The following is a 6,550-nucleotide window of genomic DNA, read 5'->3' on the forward strand; positions in this document are numbered from 1 at the left end:
CACAATGCGAACATGGTGTGAGCAGTTTTAAATGAGGACATTAGGTTGAGTTGTTAATCATATTGTTTGAGTGCTCTTTGTATTTACTGATTTTTTTCTTGGTTTGTTTTATCAGGTACAAAATATATGGTAATACTAAATCTTTCAAAAAGTAGTTGTAGATTCAATTTCACCAAGTCTGTAAACTTTGCCTTATTTTTATTGAATTTATTTTTTAGAGCAGTTTCAGGTTTACACAAAAATGAGCAGAAGTTACAGAGCTTTCCCGTATACCTCTCAGCCCCACAAATGCGTGATCTCCTGCATTATCAATATCCCCCAACAAAGTGGCACATTTGCTACAGTGATGAACCCACACTGAAATGTCAGAATCACCCAGAGCACATAGTTTATATATGTCTTGCATATTCTATGGGTTTTGAAAAATCTCTAATGAAGTGTAACAAGCTTTTAAATATACACAATAGGTTCATTGCCCTAAAAATCCTCTGTGCTCCTCCTTCTCATCTTTTCCTTGTAACCACTCATCTTCGTGCTTTCACTATAATTTTGTTTATTCCAGAATATATTACAATTGGAATCACAGTATATAGCCTTTTGATCTGGCTTTATATGTTTAGTAATATACATTTACATTTCCTCCATGTCTTCTCATTTTGTTTCATTTAATTCTTTTCATTTTTTTTAGATAGAATTGAATAATATTCCATTGTCTAGAAGTATCACAGTTTATTTAGCCACTCACCTACTGAAGGATGTCTTGGTTGTCTCCAAGTTTTTGAAATTATAAATAAAGTTGCTATAGATATCTCTGTACTAGTTTTTGTGAGTATAATTTAGGTATAAATACCAAGGAGCATGATTGTTGGTCATATGGAAAAAGAACATTTAGCTTTGTAAGAATGAAACAAACTGTCTTTCAAAGTAGCTATTCCATTTGCATTCCCAGAAGCAATAATTAAGAGTTACTTTCCTCCTACAGCTCAACTCCAGAAAAATAAATGACCCAATCAAAAAATGGGCCAAAGAACTAGACATTTCTCCAAAGAAGACATACAGATGGCTAACAAACACATGAAAAGATGCTCAACATCACTCATTATCAGAGAAATGCAAATCAAAACCACTATGAGGTACCATTTCACACCAGTCAGAATGGCTGCGATCCAAAAGTCTACAAGTAATAAATGCTGGAGAGGGTGTGGAGAAAAGGGAACCCTCTTACACTGTTGGTGGGAATGCAAACTAGTACAGCCACTATGGAGAACAGTGTGAAGATTCCTTTAAAAACTGGAAATAGAACTGCCTTATGATCCAGCAATCCCACTGCTGGGCATACACACTGAGGAAACCAGAAGGGAAGATGTCCAACCTAGATGTCCATCAGGAGACGAATGGATAAGAAAGCTGTGGTACATATACACAATGGAGTATTACTCAGCCATTAAAAAGAATACATTTGAATCAGTTCTAATGAGGTGGATGAAACTGGAGCCTATTATACAGAGTGAAGTAAGCCAGAAAGAAAAACACCAATACAGTATACTAATGCATATATATGGAATTTAGAAAGATGGTAACAATAACCCTGTGTACGAGACAGCAAAAGAGACACTGATGTATAGAACAGTCTTATGGACTCTGTGGGAGAGGGAGAGGGTGGGAAGACTGGGGAGAATGGCATTTAAACATGTAAAATATCATGTATGAAACGAGTTGCCAGTCCAGGTTCGATGCATGATACTGGATGCCTGGGGCTAGTGTACTGGGATGACCCAGAGGGATGGTATGGGGAGGGAGGAGGGAAGAGGGTTCAGGATGGGGAACACATGTATACCTGTGGCGGATTCATTTTGATATTTAGCAAAACTAATACAATTATGTAAAGTTTAAAAATAAAATAAAATTTAAAAAAATAAAAAATAAAAAAATAAGAAGTTATGGAGATATTTCACAGCACTGAAAGTGCAAAAGCTGAAATGTTAGAAGCTAATCCAAACTTAGTAAAGAGTATGATACTCGCCAAGGCATAGAAAGGATACTCACTCTGTATCTTAAGTTATAATAATAAAGCAAAGACTATTTAAACTCCTTTTGATAAGTTTTGCATAAAAAAAATAAAACACTTCAATTCTTAAAAAAAAAAAAAAAAAAAAAAGAGTGGCTTTCACACCACACCCTTGCCAGCAATCTGTGCTGCTAGTGATCTGAATTTTAGCCATTCTAATAGGTGTACCAATGCCAAAGAATGCTCAAACTACCACACTACTGTACTCATCTCACATGCTAGTAAAGTAATGCTCAAAATTTTCCAAGCTAGGCTTCAGCAATACATGAACCATGAACTTCCAGATGTTCAAGTTGGTTTCAGAAAAGACAGAGGACCCAGAGATCAAACTGCCAACATCTGGTGGATCATGGAAAAAGCAAAAGAGTTTCAGAAAAACATCTATTTCTGCTTTATTGACTGTGCCAAAGCCTTTGACTGTGTGGATCACAATAAACTGTGGAAAATTCTTCAAGAGATGGGAATACCAGACCACCTGACCTGCCTCTTGAGAAACCTATATGCAGGTCAGGAAGCAACAGTTAGAACTGGACATGGAACAACACTTGTTCCAAATAGGAAAAGGAGTATGTCAAGGCTGTGTATTGTCACCCTGCTTATTTAACTTATATGCAGAGTACATCATGAGAAATGTTTGGCTGGCTGAAGCACAAGCTGGAATCAAGATTGCCGGGAGAAATATCAATAACCTCAGTAAAGCAGATGACACCACCCTTATGGCAGAAAGTGAAGAAGAACTAAAGAGCCTCTTGATGAAAGTGAAAGAGGAGAGTGAAAAAGTTGGCTTAAAGCTCAGCATTAAAAAAAACTAAGATCATGGCATCCAGTCCCATTACTTCATGGCAAATAGATGGGGAAACAGTGGCAGATTTTATTTTTGTTGGGCTCCTAAATCACTGTAGATGGTGACTGCAGCCATGAAAGTAAATGATGCTTACTCCTTGGAAGGAAAGTTATGACTAACCTAGACAGCATATTAAAAAGCAGAGACATTACTTGCCAACAAAGGCCCATCTATCAAAGCTATGTTTTTCCAGTAGTCATGTATGGATATGAGAGTTGGACTATAAAGAAAGCTGAGCACTAAAGAATTGGTGCTTTTGAACTGTGGTGTTGGAGAAGACTCTTGGGAGTCCCTTGGACTGCAAGGAGATCCAACCAGTCCAACCTAAAGGAGATCAGTCCTGAGCGTTCATTGGAAGGACTGATGTTGAAGCTGAAACTCCAGTACTTTGGCCACCTGAAGCAAAGAACTGACTCATTGGAAAAGACCCTGATGCTGGGAATGATTGAAGGCAGGAGGAGAAGGGGACGACAGAGGATGAGATGGTTGCATGGCTTCACCAACTCAAGGGACGTGAGTCTGGGTAAACTCTGGGAGTTGGTGATGGACTGGCAGGCCTGGTGTGCTGCAGTCCATGGGGTCACAAAGAGTCGGACACGACTGAACTGAACTGAATAGGTATACAGGCATATCTCATTTTATTGTGCTTTGTGGATATTGTGTTTTTTACAAACTGAAGTTTTGTGGCAACCCTGCATTAAGCAAGCCTATAGGCACCATTTTTTTTTTTCTCACCACAACCTCTGGCAACCACTGATCTATTTTATAGTCTCCATAGTTTTGACTTCCACTATTTAATATAGTTGGAATAATAAAGTATGTAGCATTATCAGACTGTTCTCTTTCACATAGCAATGTGATTTAAGATTCTTCTGTGTCTTTCATAGCTTTATAGGTCAATGCTTTTTTTTTTGCTAAACAGTAATAATAAACTAGATGGCATATTAAAAAGTAGAGACATCACTTTGTCAACACAGGTCCATATAGTCAAAGCTATAGGTTTTCTAGCAGTTATGTACAGATGTGAGAGTTGGACCATAAAGAAAGATGAATGCTGAAGAACTGATGCATTCGAATTGTGGTGCTGAAGAAGATACTGTCTCTATAAATTAAGTTGGGAAAAACTGATGCCTTAACAATATTAAACATAAATATCTCTCCATTTATATAGATATTCCTTGATTTCTTTCATCAGAATTTTGTAGTTTTCCTTATATAGATCTTACACATATTTTATTAGGTTTATATCTAAGTATTTATTTGCAAGGGTGCTAGTTTAAATGGTATGGTGTTTTTAATCTCAAATTCCAATTGCTTATTGTTAGCATATTAAAAAACAATAGTTTTTGTATTCTAACCCTTATATTCTACAACTTTGTTGTATTCACTTATCAGTTCCAGGAGATTTTTTTGTTGATTCTTTGGCATTTTTTACATACTGTCATCTACAAACAAAGACATGTTCTATTTATTTCTTCCCAAATCAGTATATTTTTATTTCCTTATCTTATTAACTAACTCTTCCAACAGAATGTGGGATAGGAGTGATGAGAGGGGATATCCTTAATCTATTTTTATTTAAGAGGAAAGCTTCTAGGTTCTTAGCATTAAGTGTACTGTTACTAGTAGGGCTTTTGTTAATGTCTTTTATCAAGTTCAGTAAGTTCCCCTCTATTCTTAGCTTGCTGCAAGTTTTAATAATGAGTAAGTATCGGATTTTGTCAAATGGGTTATCTCCATGTGGTTTTTCTTCTTAGTTCATTGTAGTATATTACATGAATTAATTCTGAACTTTGCTTACCTGAGGTAAATCCCACATGGTTGTGGTATATAACTCCCTTTTACATTATTAGATTTAATTTTCTAATTTTTTTTCATAAGAGATAAAGGTTTTCAGTTTTCTTTCTTATAATGTCCTTAACTGGTTTTGATACTAAGGTAACACTGACCTCATGAACTAAATTAGGAAGTATTTCTTCTGCTTCTGTCCTCTGAAAGAGATGGTAGATATTTGGTACAGTTTCTTCCCTAAATGTTTGGTAGAATTCACCAGTGAATCCCACTGGGACTGGTGCTTTCTGTTTTGGATGGCTGTTAAATATTGATTCAATTTTTTTAACAGACACAGGCCTATTTAGAGTGTTTATTTCCTCTCCTATAAGCTTAATAGTTTGTCTTCCAATGAATTGATCTTTTATCTAGGCTATGGAATGTGAGAGCAAACAGTTTTTCATAGTACTCTTTTTTTCATCCTCAATGTCTATAGAATTCATATCCATAACCCCTGTTTTATTTCTGATATTAGTAATTTGTATCTTCCCTCTTTTCACAATTGAATTATTAGTTTTGTTGGTATTTCCAAAGAATCTGATATACTTTTACTTATTTTTTTCTATTGATTTCCTGTTTTCAGTTTTATTGGTTTTTTAGTTCTTATTTATTTTCTCTTGCTTACTTGGATTTAATTTTCTTTTCATTTCCTCAGATGGAAACTTATTGTTTTCATATAACTATTCTTTTGTTATGTATGCATTCAAAGAGTCGTGTCCGACTCTTTGCGACCCCATGAATCGCAGCACGCCAGGCCTCCCTGTCCATCACCAAATCCCAGAGTTCACTCAGACTCACGTCCATCAAGTCAGTGATGCCATCCAGCCATCTCATCCTCTATCGTCCCCTTCTCCTCCTGCCCCCAATCCCTCCCAGCATCAGAGTCTTTTCCAATGAGTCAACTCTTTGCATGAGGTGGCCAAAGTACTGGAGTTTCAGCTTTAGCATCATTCCTTCCAAAGAAATCCCAGGGCTGATCTCCTTCAGAATGGACTGGTTGGATCTCCTTGCAGTACATTACCTTATGTAGAATAGATGACCAGTACATGTTTGATGCATGAAGCAGAGCATCCAGGGTAGGTGCTCTGGGACAACCCAGGATAGGGTTGGGATGAAGGTGGGAAGGGGGGTTCAGAATTGTGGGGGACACCTATATACCTGTGGCTGATTCATGTTGATGTATGGCAAACCATCACAATACTGTAATTATTCTCCAATTAAAATACATTAATTTTTAAAAATCTGCTCTTCTCTAAATGCTTTGATTTTTTCCTATTGTATTTTCTGCAGTTTCACTATGATATGTCTGATTGTGAATTTCTTTTGTCTTCTGAGGTGTATGCCAAGGTATACTAAATGTTGTCTTTAATTTGTAATGGAAGTGTTTCACTTGCTTCAAATTTATTTACCTCTTCCATCAGATACTATTTCACTACCTATTAAATTCCTTGAGACTTCACTATCTATTAAATTTGTCTTAAAATTTATCTAGATATTTAGATAACTCAGTTGGAAAAGTTGTTCTCTTTTTTAATTAATTTATGTTTTGGCTGTGCTGGGTCCTTATTGCTGTGCACAGGCTTTCTCTAGTTGAGAAAGTAGTGGGGGCTACTTTAGTTGCAGTGCTCATATGCACACTGCATATATCCCATCCATATCCTGTCTTCACTTCCTTTGCATATATACCCAGGGCTTCTCATTGTGGTGGCTTCTATTATTGTGGAGCACAGCCTCCAGGGCACACGGGTTTTAGTAGTTGCAGCACATGGGCTCAGTAGTTGTGCCTTGTGGGCTCTAAGCACAGGAAC

This window comes from Bubalus kerabau, chromosome 15, assembly GCF_029407905.1.
Source record: "Bubalus kerabau isolate K-KA32 ecotype Philippines breed swamp buffalo chromosome 15, PCC_UOA_SB_1v2, whole genome shotgun sequence".
Lineage (NCBI taxonomy): Eukaryota > Metazoa > Chordata > Mammalia > Artiodactyla > Bovidae > Bubalus > Bubalus kerabau.